The sequence below is a fragment of the Humulus lupulus genome, chromosome 4 (assembly GCF_963169125.1).
Source record: "Humulus lupulus chromosome 4, drHumLupu1.1, whole genome shotgun sequence".
Classification (NCBI taxonomy): Eukaryota; Viridiplantae; Streptophyta; class Magnoliopsida; order Rosales; family Cannabaceae; genus Humulus; species Humulus lupulus.
In genome coordinates, this window is record NC_084796.1 from 21,484,880 (window position 1) to 21,502,250 (window position 17,371).

The window sequence follows — 17,371 nt, forward strand, 5'->3', positions numbered from 1 at the left end:
TTCTATGTAACTCTTTTTACTTTAAGTTATTTTTGTTTTAAAGACAATGGGTACCCATATCCTACTTATTTTTATGAAAGTAACCTTTGTTTCTACAAGTTTATAATAAATTATGGTATTCTCGCTAATGTATGTTTTAGTAAGAATTTGTATGTATAGTTCGATAATGGTCCAAGAGTCTAGATTAGTGGGTCATTACAACCTCAATGCCCTTGTTAGAAATCCAATGACCCAATACAATGCCTTCTTGCACCATAAAATGACACTTTTCCCAATTAAGTACCAAATTTGTTTCTTCACATCTCTCTAACACTTTCTCAAGATTAGCCAAACAAGCAGCAAAAGATTCACCAAACATCGAAAAATCATCCATGAACACCTCAAGAGTTTTCTCCACCATATCTAAAAAAATTGTCGAATGCAACGTTGAAATGTAGCGGGTGCATTGCATAAACCGAAGGGCATCCTCCTGAAAGAAAATGTCCCATATGGGTAGGTGAACCTCCTGAAAGCAAATGTCCCATATGGGCAGGTGAACATATTTTTTCCTTGATCTTCAGGGGCAATAGATATTGATTGTAGCCTAAATACCCATCCAAAAAGTAATAATACTCCTTTCCCGCTAGTCTGTCAAGCATTTGGTTAATAAAAGGCAGCGGGAAATGATCTATTCTTGTTGCTTTATTTGGCTTCTGATAATCCATACAAACACGCCAACCCGTCACCGTCCTTGTGGGAATCAACTCATTGTTATCATTAGCTACCACCGTGACTCCCCTTTTCTTGGGAACACATTGAATTGGGCTGACCCACGAACTATCTGAGATTGGGTATATAATACCAGTATCAAGCCACTTAATCACTTCCTTTTTTACCACTTCCTTCATAATGTGATTCAGCCTTCGTTGTTGTTCAACAGAATTGCTACAAGAATCTTTCAGCAAAATCTTATGCATACAAAGTGAGGGACTTATACCCTTTATATCAGCCATAGTCCAACCAATAGCCTTATTGTATTTCTTCAACATATCCAGTAGCATATTCTCTTTTTCAACCCCCAACAATGCAGAAATAATCATCGGTAGAGTCTCTTCACATCCCAAATAAGCATACTTCAAATGACTAGGCAAAGGCTTGCTTTCCAACTTTGGTGGTTGTTGAATAGAAGGTTTGGAAGGCTTCAAATTTCTTTCCGATAACTCTAAGGACTCAAAATTCCTTCCCACTTTAGTAAAAGGTTGCTTGGATTCCACCCATGTAACTTGGGTTTCTTCCTTCACTCATTTCTTCAAGCTTATCAAGTGATATCACTCCCAATCCATCTTTACAAGTTTCTTTTAGCAATTTTTCAGCCACTATAGTATCAATCACACTCAAAGAAGAGCATTCCTCAATCCCATCTGGAAACTTCATAGAGTTGAACGCATTAAAGGTCACTTGTCGGCCATTCACTCTCATAGTAAGCTCTCCTTTTTGAACGTCAATCAAAGTCCTTCCGGTGGCAAGAAATGGTCTTCCCAAAATTATTGGAACTTCTCTATCCGCTTCATAATCAAGAATAATGAAATCCGCCGAAAAAATGAATTTATCAACTTGCACAAGTACATCTTCAATCTTGCCGTCCGGATGTGCCATAGATCAATCCGCTAATTGCAAAGTGACTATGGTTGGCCTTGCTTCTCCAATTCCCAACTTCTTGAAAATTGACATGGCATTAAATTGATACTAGCCCCAAAGTCACAAAGTGCTCTACCAACATCTCTACCCCCAATAGAACAAGGAATTGTAAAGTTGCTCGGGTCTTTCAATTTAGGAGGAATTTTATTCTTCAATATAGCACTACAACCTTCAGTCAAAGCCACCGTTTCAAATTCTCCAAGTCTCATCTTCTTGGTTAAAATATCCTTCAAGAACTTCACATAGTTGGGCATTTGTTCCAAAGCTTCCACCAACGGTATATTGATGTGAAGCTGTTTCAAAACATCTAAAAAAATTCAGAATTGACCATCTTGTTGCTGCTTTTGAAATTGCTGAGGAAATGGTGGAGGTGGCTTGCTCATAGGCTTCTCTGTTGCATTTTGCTGAGCAATTGCTGCAGCAATTGCTTCAGGATCAGCATTTGACATTTTCTAACTCACAACTCTTTCTTCCTTTTCCACACTACTTTGGATTGAACTGGGCTCGCTTTTGCTCTTAGGATTATCCTCATTCAACTCCAGATTTTTACCACTCCTCAAGGTAACCGCCTTGCAATGCTCCTTACCATCTCTCCTTGGATTCTCGATATCACTAGGCAAGGTGCCTTGAGGTCCATTCCTTAGTTCATTAGCTAGCTGCCCCACTTGAATCTCTAGGGTTCTCAAGGATGCCACTTGGCTCTGAATCACAGCATCATTCTTGGCCATATATTCTTTCATTAAACTCTCCAATGAGCTTGATTGAGACACTTGAGGAGGAGGTGGTTGAGTTCTTGGTGGTTGTTGAAAAAACCCGGTGGATATGTAGGCTTGTTTTGCATTGGTGCTCCACTTGAACTTGCTCCTTCACCCCCCCCCCCCCCCCAATGAGAAATTTGGATGCTGCCTCCACCCCGGATTATAAGAGTTTGAATATAAGTTATTACGGTTGGCATTTTGATTCCCCACATAACAAACCGAAGCAGGATTCAAAGAACAACTCTCAAATGTGTGCCCATCTCCACAATAAACACAAGACACATTAGCAACTTGTCTCATAGCAGCTGGTTGTACCATTCCCCCCAAACTCATGTTCTTGAGAAGGTTAGTCATTGATGAAACTTGAGCGGTCAAAGTTGTCAATACATCCACTTCAAGTACACTCGCTACTTTTAGACTTGTTGAGGCTCTTGCATTGGACCATTGGTAATTGTTGATAGAAATCCTCTCCAAAATCTCATAGGCTTCATTGTAGGACTTAGAGAGAATAACCCCATTAGCTGAAGCATCCAACATCATGCGAGTGGAAGAATTGAGCCCATTATAGAATGTTTCCATTTGTATACAATGCGGAATCCCATGGTATGGGCACTTCCTCAATAACTCATTAAATCTCTCCCAAGCTTCACAAAAGGATTCATCTTCTATCTGCTGAAAATACATGATTTCATTGCGAAACTTGGCATTTTTGGTAGGAGGAAAGTATTTCATCAAGAATTTTTCAGCTCTCATTCTATGTAGTCACCGAGTCGGGAGGAAGGGTGTTGAGCCAAGCTCTAGCTCAATCCCTCAAGAGAAAGGGAACAATTTCAACCTCAGGGCCTCATCACTCACTCCTTGTAGCTTGAAAGAATCGCTCACCACCAAAATGAACGAAGATAAAGATGAGGATCCTCCATAGGTAGCCCAATAAATTGACCCACTGTCTGCAACATTTGGAACATTATGGGCTTTAACTTGAATTGGGGTGCTTGAATTTCAGGTCTAACAATGCCCAGATAGAGCTCATTGAACATAGGGGCAGTATACTCCCTTATGGCTCTCTCTCTCTCTCTCATCAACCATAGCAATCGCATTAGCGATATTATTAGCACCCTTAACTCCTTCAACCTCTTCAGCCATATTAAGGCAATTTTGAGCCCGTTTTTCCCTTAGTCTTCTTCTAGAAGTTCGTTCAATCTCAGGTTCAATAGGAGCTAGTTCAATGTCTTCTTGCGCGTTCATACAATAGATCACCTGAGAAAACATAGGACCAAGCAAACAAGGTCAGAACAACAAAGAAAAATAAATTTCAAGTAATTGATATTACACAAATTTCTAATTCCAATCCCCGGCAATGGCGCCAAAAACTTGTTGTGTTAATTTTAATTGATTTAAATATGCAAGTGCAGGTAATCAAACAAGTAATACAGTGATAAGTAAATCGTCTCCACAGGGATTGCAAAATAGAAAAATAGGCAAAACAATTACTAAGAAACTTAAAGGTATTGTAATGCCCTACTACCCAGGGATCGTTACGTTGTGCATTTTAAACAATGCTAAACTCGCTAACCGAGCCATTTGAAAAAAATCGTGTAACTAAATGTGATTAATAGTTTAGGGTTAAAAATTTTGGTCAAAGATACAACGTTTTACTAAAATGTTTACTGTATACGTTGGGATCCCAAAATATATTTTAAATGTTAATTATAATAAAATATTTACAACCAGCCGACCTAAACGACAAAATAGGGTTTAACCCTAGTTCCTCTTTAAACCCTCGGTCGCGGTGGTTGAGCAACCGCATATGTACACTTCGTCACCTAAGCTCTCTAACTCAAGGATGGTCCAACTTTCTTTTGCCTTTACCTGCACCATATAGCACCCGTGAGTCGAGGCTCGGTAAGAAAACTCAATATGCTCATGAACAGGTAATAACATGTCATTGAATCTTTATAAGCATGCCTAGCAATAATAGCCCTATTCATGCATGAAAGTAAGTCCAAATAAATGATTGTGGGCCCTACCCACCTGTATGGATGACTATCAAGTCAATCCTAAGTGAATATCAATAATGATTCTGGTAATCATGTTGGGGCTTGCAGCCCAATTAGATAAGTGACTAAGGAGTCACGAACTTGGGTTCCACACCCTAACCAGATAAGTGACTATGGAGTCATGAACTTGGGTTCCACACCTTAGCCATGTGACAAAACAGTCACCTGAGCCTTTTGGCTCTCGCTCTAAGTGACTAGCCTTTATACTAGACAAGTGCTTTTGTTTTCATCGAACTTGAGTTCAGTCAAGCATTTCATGCTTATGTTGATAATGCTTATGTCGATTAGATCTAATATTTTCGGTTTGCGTTAACACGCTAATATCGTTCTTGACTCACAGGTCAATTCCATACGATCAGTGCTCAGTACTACTGCCAAACTTGACTAATAAGTCACAACTTCACAATCAATACTGACACCATTGCCGTTTCTGACTATGGAGTTAGTTCCACTCACAAGTAAGCAATGCACCCAGGTGTATATCATATGTCAAATATCCAAATATAAGGCATTCAACATGCTTACTCAACATTCACTAGCATAATTATGATCATGCACATTTACAGAGACTCAAGCTCTAATCGATCTCATATTCAATATTCATGCCATGCCCTAATCACATGTGTTGCTATGCATTTACAATGCAATCAATGTCCATATATAGAGCACTCAACATGCCTCATCAATAACCATGCATGTCACATACTGGGTGAAGTTTTCTTACCTTTGGTCCAAGTACAGGTTACCAATAAATAAGCCACAAGCACGATCCTATTTCCAAGCCCCTAGTGATAACCTAATCACAACCATAATATAAAACCTCATCAAAATGAGTAAATAAATACTTCCAAACCCAAACCTAGCCTCCGGGACGTCGAATTCTACTCAACTGGGTAGTAGGATCGATCCTAGGCCCTTAGAGTTAAGTTCCCATGGTTAAAAAAACAAATCTAAGCAAAAATGCACAAGCCGGTCGCGACTTGGCCTAGTGAGTCGCGACATGCCCCAAGTCAGAGATCCCCTTGCCTGGGCTCTAGGGCGAGCTGCGACTTGACCCCTCTTGGGTCGCGGCGCGCCCCCCAGGCTTCCTCCTCCTGGCTTCTGGCTTCATCCAAGTCGTGACTTGCTAGAACAAAGTCGCGATTTGAACACGAAACGAGCCATTTCCTTCGACTTTTCCCACTTAAAATCCTCCAAAAACCTATCCAAACATATCCAAATCCCAAAATCAAAGTTCCCAAACATCCTAATTATCCAACACCTAGGGCTGCACATGGGTTGGGTTGGCCAGGTTGAGGACATTTGAATGAGCCAACCCAATTACATCAGCTTAGAGAATCATAACCCATTCAAAATATTTTTATTGAATAACCCAACCCTACTATTTACATTGTGGGTTGGGTTATACATAATTTTTAAATATTAAAAGTTTAAAATTCCTATGAAGTTTAATATTCAAAATCAATAATTCTTATCAGAATTTTGAAAAAAGATGATCAAATTAAAACATAAAAACAAGAAAATGAAGTCTTGGTGGTTAAAATCTAACCACCCAAAACATTACAATCATCCAAACATTAGTCCTAAAGTTATTACAATCATCCATAACATAAGTCTAAAAAAGTTCAACTAAAATAAAAAAATTTGAATCCATCAATCAACAATAATAGTCTTGGTCTTCTCCATTGATGTTGCCTTGGCCTTGGGTTTGTTTTCTTCTACAATTAAAAAACATAAGTTAAATAATTTATTGAAAAATAAGTAAGCATAAAACAAAGAACACTATTATCAAATCAATCTATTTAGTTTATTTACCTTCTTCAAGAAACACATAAGATTTTATTTCATCCAAATACTCCATTGATTAAATCCCTTCATGACTCTCCTTCAACCAACTTTGAGTGCATACTAGTGCCTCCACCATTTTTGGACTCAAAGAACTCCTAAATGAGTCCAAAATACGTCCACTAGTACTCAACGCAGATTCAGAAGCCACAATAGACACAGGGATAGCAAGAACATCTTTAGCAATCATAGATAAAATTGTATACCTATTAGAATTATCCTTCCACCAAAGTAGGATATCAAATGAGGAAGTCATTGGATTGATTGGTTCTTCAGCCAAGTATCTGTCAATATCATTCATTTTCTCAGTCACAAACATTTGTTGTTGTTGCAAATAATTTTCCAATAATCTCCTCCTATGAGTTTCTTTCCCATCACTCTTTGGTGGTGAGTCACTTTTGCTAACCTGAAAAAGAAATACAAACAACAACTCAACAAACAATAACATATTAAAACCAATGAAAATAATAAAAAAAAATTAGCAACTAACCTTATCACCATCACTATCACCCTCAACATTATAACAACTGTACAATCGTTGAAGGATTTGTTCTACCTTGACAACAATCTTAGCAACGGTTTCAGCATCATAAACAGTCTCAAAAAAACACTTCAAATACTTCAACTTATACCTTGGATCAAGCACAATAGTAAAAAATAATAAAAGATTGATGCTCTCTGAATTGCCCCAATGTTTGTCATATTTCTTTTTCATATTAGCAGCCATGGTCGAGAACAAATGATCACTACTAGCAGCCAAATCACTCAATAGAGTGTGAATCTCACAAATCTTATGGTAGAAGTTGTTGGAAGTTACATGCAAGGTGCCACTAAATTTTAGAGTAACTTCATAAAAAGTGGAAAGAAATTTAACAAAAATCATAGCACTCTCCCAATCACTAGAACTAGGTGGTCCAATCATTTTCTTCCCATTTTCATTTTCCATGAAGAAACTTAAAAATTTATCATCTTCCTCCTCATACCTTGCAAAAGCTTTTTCAAATTTAAGAGCCACATTTAACATCATAAAAGTGGAATTCCACCTTGTAGGGACATCTAAAACTAGCCGCCCCTTGTAATCAATTCTTTCCCTTTCCACACAAGCTTAAAATTTTTGCAATCTTGTAGGAGATGACCGAATATATCTCACACAATTGCGAATGATAGCAATTGAATCATGCATGTATTTCAACCCCTCATTCACAATTATATTTATTATGTGAGCACCACACCTCAAATGCATAAACTCACCATCAAGAACATACCAGTTCCATGCATTAACTCTCCTCTTAACATAACCAACAGCTACATCATTAGCTGATGCATTATCAACAGTCACAACAAAGATCTTTTCTACTCCCCAACCAAGCAAATAAGCTTCTATCACCTTACCAATAGTTTCACCCTTGTGAGTAGAAATTTGACAAAAATTTATAATTCTTTTATGCAAATGCCAATCACTATCAACATAGTGTGTAGTGAGACACATATAAGCCATTTGGGTGGAAGATGTCCAACAATCAATTGTTAAACATAATCTTTGCCCAACCTTGGTTATCTCCTTCTTTAACTTAACCCTCTCATCACAAAACAACCGGTATATATCCCTAGTAATAGTCATTCTACTAGGGACAAGAAACTTGGGTTGCAACTCCTGAACAAACTCCCTAAAACCTTTACCTTCTACAACATTAAAGGCTTGCTCATCCTTCACCACAAACCGAGCTAAGGCTTTTTGACATCTCTCCTTATTAAATGTCACATCCAACAAATTTCCCTCTCCATCATTAGCACTTTGAAATGAAAGTAATTTTTGTTTTTTATCAGCTACCCAATATGGATACTTCTTGCATTGGTTGTTTAAATGGACCCACAAACTACTTGTCCCAACTCTCCTACAATGACAAGCATAATTTTTCCCATAATAATTACAAGTGCATCTAGGGTCTTTAAGATTCCTGTCCTTCACTTTTGTAAAGTGATCCCAAACAGTAGAGTTCCTAGTTGGATTTTTCCTAGATTTGGTTGGCTCATCATTGCCTTATTTTTTGGGTGACTTAAGCTCAATAGAAGTTATGTTTGTGGTGGTGTTTGGGGTAGTGTTTGTGGTATCAAGCACTTCACCTAATTGGGTGGAAGTTGGGGTAAGAAATTTATCCATCATTCCTATACATGTAAAAAAATGCATGAAATTATCAATTATAATTTACCACATACAGCGTATAAAAACAACTCACTAAGCAATATCATAATGAAACCAATCATAATTAAAAAGAAAATAACAGATAAGCAAAACCTTTATGATACTAGTCAACAACCTTGTTGTTGTTAGGAAAATATGTATTTGTCTCAATGGAAATGGTAAGAAAATTACAACTCTATGCAAAAATATTACAATAGACAAGGATTGATTAAATAAAGTGTTACAACTCTATAATTGAAAATACAAATGAACAAAAGAAGAAGAAGAAGAAGAAGAAGAAGAGAATAGTGAAATACAACTCTAAGCAAAAGATTATAAATAGAGTAAAGTGTTTGAAACAAATGAAAAGAAAAGATTACAACTCTTAAACAAGAAATACAAGTAAATAGAGAAGAATAATATAAAGATGAAAAGCAATGGAATAAAAGAAAGGAACAAGAAACAAAAGATAAACAGCTCTGAATCACACTACCAAAGTGAAGAGTGTTGGGGATCACCAACTTGAATAAGGTTTGAAACCTTTGTCCAAAAGCTTATTTCCCCCTAACTTAAGCACTAAGGGATCTCTCACAGATTATAGAAAATGCTTTCTGGAATTATCAAGCCTCAAGGTGTTTCTAGCCAAGTGCTCTAATGGATAGAAAAATTATGTCTTTCAAGTGAGCAATAGGCTCCTATTTATAGAGTTTAGATACACCATTTGAATTTCAAATTCCACCAACCCCCATGGCTGTTACCAATGATTAATTGGGTTTTTATGGAATTAAAAATGAGATTTGGGAGTTATTTGGGTTTTTTTGAGCCGTTCAACAAAGATTGAAGAAACTGAAAAAATGGTCAGTTTTTAGCATGTGGCCGCAGCCAGGGACATTAGTGGCCGCGGCCATTGCTCTCTGTCCCACAAGCCACGGCCACCAACATTCAGTGGCCGCGGCCACTGACCATTTTCAGCACAAAATTTTGTGCTGTTTTTCCAAACGGTTCCAAACCATCCCAAATGATTTTGTAACCCCCAAAACACATTATTGGAGTTAAAATCATATCTCTAACAAACATTTCACATATGGCTTTATGAAATTCATCTCAATATTGTGTTACACCAAATTTACACAATAAATAATATTTGGAAGTTACAAATTTGTAACACCAATGTTACATATTTGGATATTTCTCATATATCTAAATATTGTAACTCTCTATTATATATTACAATATGTGACACTCTTTGTCACATTTATTTAATCTAAAACATTATATTATAATATAATATAATATTGCATTATATTATAAAATAATATAACATTCCCCCACTAGATTGAATATTTATCTATTGTAACACTTATTTAATCAATCATTATATTATAAAATAATATAACAGTTGTGCGTGACTTTGTTATACCTGAAAGGACAGAAAACTTTCTGATAGACCAGATCAACTATTTGTTTCAAGTCTAGAGCATACTTTTCTAGATCTACCTCTTATATCTGGTTTCTAGCCCATACACTTAAGGTTTTGGATTTAAAATAGCATACTAATAGTCAAGAGGGAAGGAAACTTACAGTGAGTTCTTTGAGGCTGAGCAACCGAAGAGAAAAGTTGCAGAAGAGAAGAAGCAAAGTTGCAATGAGTGAGATGGAGGACATATGAAATCTTAAAGATGTATATAGAAATAGCATAATTCGTATAATAACAATAACAACCAATGACAATATAATAACAAAATATAGAAATATATTAGTCTCTTATACAATAATATCAGAAAAAATCCATAAAGAAACATTAAATACAATTGACATCAGAGGATCACTGAACAACATCTTACCTCTGAAATAATATAAACCAATAATAAATATGAAAAATCAGCATAACATATAACCAAAATTAAAAAATCAACAAACATAATATATATTATCTCATACAAAATTGGCAATCTAATACATATTATATATCCAAATAATCTAATTATCTCAACCAAATATATAATTTATCTCATCAAAAATATATAAAAAAAATTCAACAAAACATAAACAAAATGGACACCAAATTAAAAATTCAATAAACATAATATATTCATCTTTCATAAATCTATACTTTAAAATTTGAAAACCACACCAACTTAAAAAAAAAAAAGCAAACACAATATCATATTTAAAATTTATATGTATAATTCTATATATATCCAAACATATATACATATACTAACACGATTTTCACATATATATACTAACAAATATATATATACAAATACTAGAAAATATATATACATATATTACTAAAAACAAAAACAGTAACTACTACTATTACTAAAATGCCTGGCGTAGTGCACTGCACTTGAGAGAAGCAGATCAGGGAGAGAGACTGTGTATGGGTGCTCCGACTGGTGTGGTGGAGTGTGACTGTGTGAGCTGTTGGCGTGCACCGTAGAGAAACAAAGAGGGAGGGGCGTTAACGTGAGGGAGACCGAGAGTTCGAGAGAGACTGAGTTTGAGAGAGACAGAGAGAGAGAATGGAGATGAGAGGAAGGAGACTCCTTTGTGGTGGTGATGTTGTTATGTGCGTGCGACTGAGAAAGGAGAAGACTCAAATAGATAGCTTTTATATTTTGGGTTTAGTGTGTATAAATAATAATAATATATATATATTATACAGAGGTCAGCTATAATGGATTGGGTTAGGTTAGTATATCTTGGGCCTATTTCCGAGCCGTGGCCTATCGGGCTGATACTTTTGCCACTGAATGGGCTTTGGCTTGGTAAGACTTGGCCCATTTCGGCCCACTTTTGGTGTGGGTTGGGTTGGGTTGTCGGCCCACTACCATTTATGTGCAGCCCTACCAACACTAATAAAACCCAAGCTTCAATTCATCCAAAAACTCATCAAAACACAAAATCCAGTCAAAGCTTAAAAACTTAGAACTTAAAACTTGGATTACCTTCGATTGATTCGTTTTCCAACTAAATCCCCCGGGTAATAAGCTTCTAATCTTTTCTAGAATCGCTATGCCTCGATCCTTGCTTGAATCCGAGTCCTAAAACTCAAGTTTCATTCGAAAATGTGATCGTGTGTCGAAAATGGAATGGGAGAGAGTGAGAACGTTCTGAACATTCCTTTATTATTCTAACAGGTTACTTCAAGCTTAAGTAACCTCAAGCAAATCCTAATGCTCGGGGTCCCAAAAACGTCCCTGTGGTAAAATAGTCAAAATTCCCAGAATTTCCCCTTGATCTCACTAACTCCCACTTTATCATCAAATATTTATTCCCATTACCCAATATCCCGGTAATGTGCTAAATACCCAAAATACCCCTTGACTCACTCTGAGTCAAGTATGAATCCCGTTGTGACTTTCCCACTGGCTTGCCTCCTAGGATCGTCTCGTGCTGAGTAACCCATGCATAACCAAATAATAATGAAGTACCACACACATACCACATATATGCCAAATATACCAAAAACAGGCCAAATTATGATAATTACCCAATTAAACAGAAATGGGTCCACATGCATATTTAATACACCTAAACATGCATATCAAGTCATATTATGATATTATTCACATAATCACATAATGATACACATAAATATCACATAATCATATAATTCCATAATTTTTCATCCTAACCCCCTAATCAAGGCCCTAAGCGTTATTAGGAAAATTGGGTTGTTACAACTATCCCCTCCTTATGAAAATTTTGTCCTCGAAATTTATTTGAACAACCCGGAATATCAATCCTGCATAAATGATTCTGGTTTCCAGGTCGCTCCCTCGACCCTACTGTGTCTGTATAATACCTTAATCAAGGTATAACTTTGTTCCTCAAAATTCTGTTCTTTCTGTCTCATATCTGAATTGGCTACCCTTTACAGGATAACTTAACCTCAAATTTTCTCATAACTCAACAAATGAGTCTCATCTAACACATGTTTCCCTCAACATGAAAACATGAAATACATTGTATACGGCCGACAATGCCAACACTAAGGTCAACCCCAAGGTAACCTGACTGATCCTATCTAGGATTTCAAACAGTCCTTACTAATCTAGGGCTCAACCTGCCCTTATTTCCTCACCCCTTTCCATGGTGATAATCTAAGGAAGATACAGTTTTCCATTTGGAATTCCATATTCCTGCATTTCAGATTAATATAACTTTTCCCTTTACTCTGAGAAGCGAGCATCCGAGTTCTAACCTTTCAATAACCTCAATGGTCATCTAAATCACCACAAGATCCAAATATAACATCTCACCCATCTCATCCCAATGAATGTGCGATATACATTCTCTACCATACAACATCTCATAAAGTGCCACTCCAAATAACTAGATAACTTTCTCTCTGATTTACCATCAGACTGAGGATAATAAATTGTACTAAACTCCAACTGTATATCCATCACCTTCTGCAACCTTCCCTAAGACTTGGAAGTAAAAACAAGGTCCTCGTTTAATAAGATAGACCTCGAATTCCATGAAGGCATACTATATCTCTCACATAGAGATCTGCATATTGATCAACTGTGTTAAATGTCCTTACTGATAGAAGTGAGCTCACTATAAATACTGGTCCTTAATGACCCGAACAAAATCATGCTGGCCCACTTACTTGGGTAGCCCCACAGTGAAATTTATCATGATATTTTTTTTACTTCCACTATGGAATACACAAAGGCTACAATGGCCCGACTGGTTCATAATACTATGTCTTGACCTGCTAAAAGGTTAAGAACTTTACCACATATTATGTTACGTCCCTCTCCATCTCAGGCCACCAATATAAAGCCTTCAGACTCTGTTACATCTTCCTGATGCCTAGATGAAGAGAATAAGAGGGTAGTATGAGATTCATCCAGAATCTCCCATTTAATCCCAGTGTCCATTGGATCCCAAGTCTGAACCTTATACCACAATAAACGCATACCTGACACTGCATAGTCCTTAGCTAATCCAGCTAAGACATTTCCCATCAATTCTTCCCATCTATGGGTTCACTTAATTGTTTTTCCTTTGATCCTCTCTAAAATAATAAGCTCAAACGTAATGTTGGCCACCTGTCCCACTAGTAACTCTACTCTAGTCCTTGTCATATCCTTCAAATAACATGATGCATTGGTAATCACTTTTCCCTGTCACTGAGGTGTCATAACAACCCACTAACTAGTTTTGATATGTAAGAAGACTCAGAACTCTTCCACAAAATGCATGTAATATCCTACCCGTCCAAGGAAACTCCTGACCTCTAAGGCATTCCTCGACCTCGGAAAATCTCCATTGAGAATATACCACAACACCGTCGATCAAGGCGATCACAAATCCAATTCAGATAATGTTCGAATACTATGCTCATCTAATCTGTAACGACCCGAATTTGCTAATCGGGCTTAGGGCCTTGATTGGTGTGCCTGGAGGGCAATAAGTGATTTAATATGCTTTAATATGTTAATGGGTGAATTAACGTGAATATATGATAGTGATGCATGTGTTAGTGAGTTAAATGTGCATGTGGGCCCCGTCTGGATATTAGGGGCATGAATGTGATATATGTTATATATATGTGAAATGTCTGTGAAGCACGATCCGAGACAGTCCTGGGAAGCGGTTAGCCAGAGAGTCGCAACAGGGTTGAGATTCTGACTCGGGGCGAGTCGAGGGGTAATTTGGGTACTAGGTGTTATGGGATTATCGGGACATGAAAATAAATATTTGGAGATATATTTGAGGATAGAATGTCTAGGCGGGAATATTGGGGAAATTTACCATTTTGCCCTCGGGGACGTTTTGGAACCCCGAGCCTTGAGGTAACCCTTTAGACTTAAGTCAAATAAAACAAAAAAGAGGAATTAATTAGAAACTTGGAGAAACCGACTTGCACTTCTCTTCTCAGCCAAGGTTAGCTTTTATTCTTCTCTCTCTTTCACTCTCTAAGGCAAAATCAAAGGGAAAACTTTGGGAATCAACTTGAGGATCTAAGGAGTTCAGCTGGGATTTAGGGAGCTTGGAGCATAAGGGGGCTGGTTCTAAGGCTCAATTCAGCAAGAGGTAAGCTTTGATTATGGTGGATAAGTCTAGAGTTGTAGCTGGTTATTAGAGTATGCATGATAGCAAGTTTGAATTGTTCTTGTGTAGTCTAGTTGAGTTTTGGGGTGGATTCTAATGGGTTTTGATGTTGTTACTGAGTTATTATTGAGCTGGAGTATATGTGTTAAATATCTGGGTTAGATAGGTGAGTTTTGGGTGAATTGGATTGAGGAAAGGTGTGGAAAAATGGTGGAAAATATGGGTTCGGTGGTGAGGGCCGCGGCCCGAGTGTGCACGCGGTCGAGGGTGGCCGAGAGTTCATGCATGCCGCGGCGCTTGGTGTGCGCCGCGGCCCGTGTGTGTGGCAGGGGTGTGCTAGCCTCTGTTTTGAGGCTAGTCGCGGCTCTTGAGGGTGGGACCGCGACCCTTAGTGCCAATTTGAGTTTTTAAGGGTATTTTAGTCTTGGGAACTCAAGGGGTAAGGCTAGGGATGGATTTTATCACCCGGATTGATAGAATTCATGGTCCCGGAGGTTAGGGTTATGGCTCGAAGTTATTTATTTGATTAGAATTTGATAGATGGACATTGTTAATGTGTTGTAACTAGGGTTTCGGCGAGGCTCACATTAGAGGACTGTGCTCGGGGCAGCGGTGCTCAGAAAGCTCGGAACTCAGGTAAGAAAACCCTTGTTCCCATAGAGCTTGTGTGCAGGGCCGAGCCCAATGTGTTTGAATGGAATTGGTATACAGGGCTGAGCCCAATATGTTAGGAATGCGGGGCGTAGCCCTTTAACTGAATGTGCTAGAACTCTGTACTTGCTTGCTATGCTATGTATATTATGATGTGAATGATCGGCTAGAGTCGGGAACGGTGTAGACCGAGAACGGCGAAGGGCCGGGAACGACATTAGGCACGTCGAGTGCAAGGCCGAGTACGGCAAGGGGCCGAGAGCAACATTGAGCACGTGGAGTACGAGTTGCCAGGGCTAGTCCCTAAAAGGATACCTGGGATATCCTCACGGCATGGTCCGCAAATCCAGGGCTTGGTAAACGCCTGGGACGGCTAGGTCGTATGTGTTTAGCCAATTGGTGGCCTATTTATATGTCTGATATATGTGTTTCATATGTTATCTGTTTGTGGGTTTTCTTGCTGGGCTTCGGCTCACAGATGCTCTGTGGTGCAGGTAAGGGTAAAGACAAGGTCAACCATCCATGAGTACAGTAGGCGTGAGGCGGCGTGTACATGTTTGGCCAGCCTGGCTGCCACAGCCAGAGGATTTTGGGAGATGCTTGTAAATGAACTTAGATTTTGTCGTTTAGCCGACTTAGTACAGTTTCTTATGTTGTAAATATTTCTAAATTGTATTTTGGGATCCTAGGTGTCAAACTTTTATGATCTTCAATGATATGGAGTTAATTGTACACTTTTTCCTCTATTTATGGCTTAATTACACTGTTTGACTTAAAAACTCGATTAGCGAGTTGAAAGCACGTTTTTAAACTCACTTAGTAACAACTCTAAGGAAGTAGGGCGTTACATAATCCCTCAAAACAACTTGGCACTCCCAGTGCCCGAAACCTGGTTCCGTCCTTGGCACCAATCCAATTACCATTCTATCTCCTTGGTTGAAGATAATCCTGACAAATCCTCTGGAAACACATCCAGAAACTCACAGACTAATCCAGTCTGTCCTGATCCCACTGGCACAACCTAAGTGGTATCCACCACACTAGCTATGAGTTCTATGCATCCTCCTGCAATAGATCTTTAGCTCTAAATATAGATGTCATAAGCATAGTGCCAACTACTACAAGGGTTTCCCACTCTTAAACCCAAGAGTTACTATCTTTTCCTCGCAATTTATTATTGCCCCATACTTGGCTAACCAATCTATATCCAAGATCATATCGAAGTCAGTCATTACCAACCCTATCAAATCAACTGACGAGTCTCTTCTCACCGTAATAATCCAACTCACCTCTTAAGACCACCAATAAAGTATCACATTCTCATCACAACATAACCATGCAATATGCATAACAAGTCTATGCTTCTCTAGATGCAACAAGCAAAGAACAACATTGTAATGCCCCGGTTACCCCAGGACAGTTACGGTGAACCATAAATTTCACTCGCTACCTGAGTTCTTTGGTTAAAAACGTGCTTCTAGGTATTATTATAGGCTAAGGTGGAAAATCAATCAAAAGGAAAGGATATATTTTATTTAAAACATAAAACTGTTCATCGGCCCATAAAAATGTTTACAAGTTATTTACAACTCAAAATGGTCATTACTGTTTAAATTTACAACCTACCGACCTAAGCGGCAAAAATAGGGTAAACCCCCTAGTTCCTCTGAGAACTTCTTGGCCATGGTGGTCAAGCAGCCGCATATGTACACAGCACCACCTAAGCTCTCCACTCAAGGCTGGGTGAGCTTTTCTTTCCCTTTACCTGCACCACATAGCACCCATGAGCCAAAGCCTAGCAAGAAAATACAATAGCGCATGAATATAATATCAATAATGATCATAATAATCATTCAGCACTTTTAGTCCAAAATAGAGGAGTGACAATAGGAAAAGTCACTAAAGTGGGTTCCGTTCCCATTAGCCATGTGACGATAGGGTCACCTGGGCTTTACAAATAAGTGATCCTTTCACTAGCTTATCTAGATAGGTGTTCGATGAACTAGTCACCAATATAACCTAACACATTACCATAGAGTCACAACCTTGGGATTCCGCTCCCTAGCCACGTGACAAGCAGTCACCTAGGCCTTTGGCCCTGGCTCTGAGTAACTAGTCCTAGA

The 17,371-nt window shown here is 38.2% G+C and overlaps 1 non-coding gene across 1 annotated transcript; it reads left to right on the top strand.

Annotated features, from left to right (window-relative positions):
- Window positions 1–3,030: 3,030 nt before the first annotated feature.
- Window positions 3,031–3,137, top strand: LOC133833540 (small nucleolar RNA R71). The gene has a single exon (XR_009892916.1). It is a non-coding gene; the product is annotated as a small nucleolar RNA R71 (small nucleolar RNA).
- The last annotated feature ends 14,234 nt before the right edge of the window (window positions 3,138–17,371 follow it).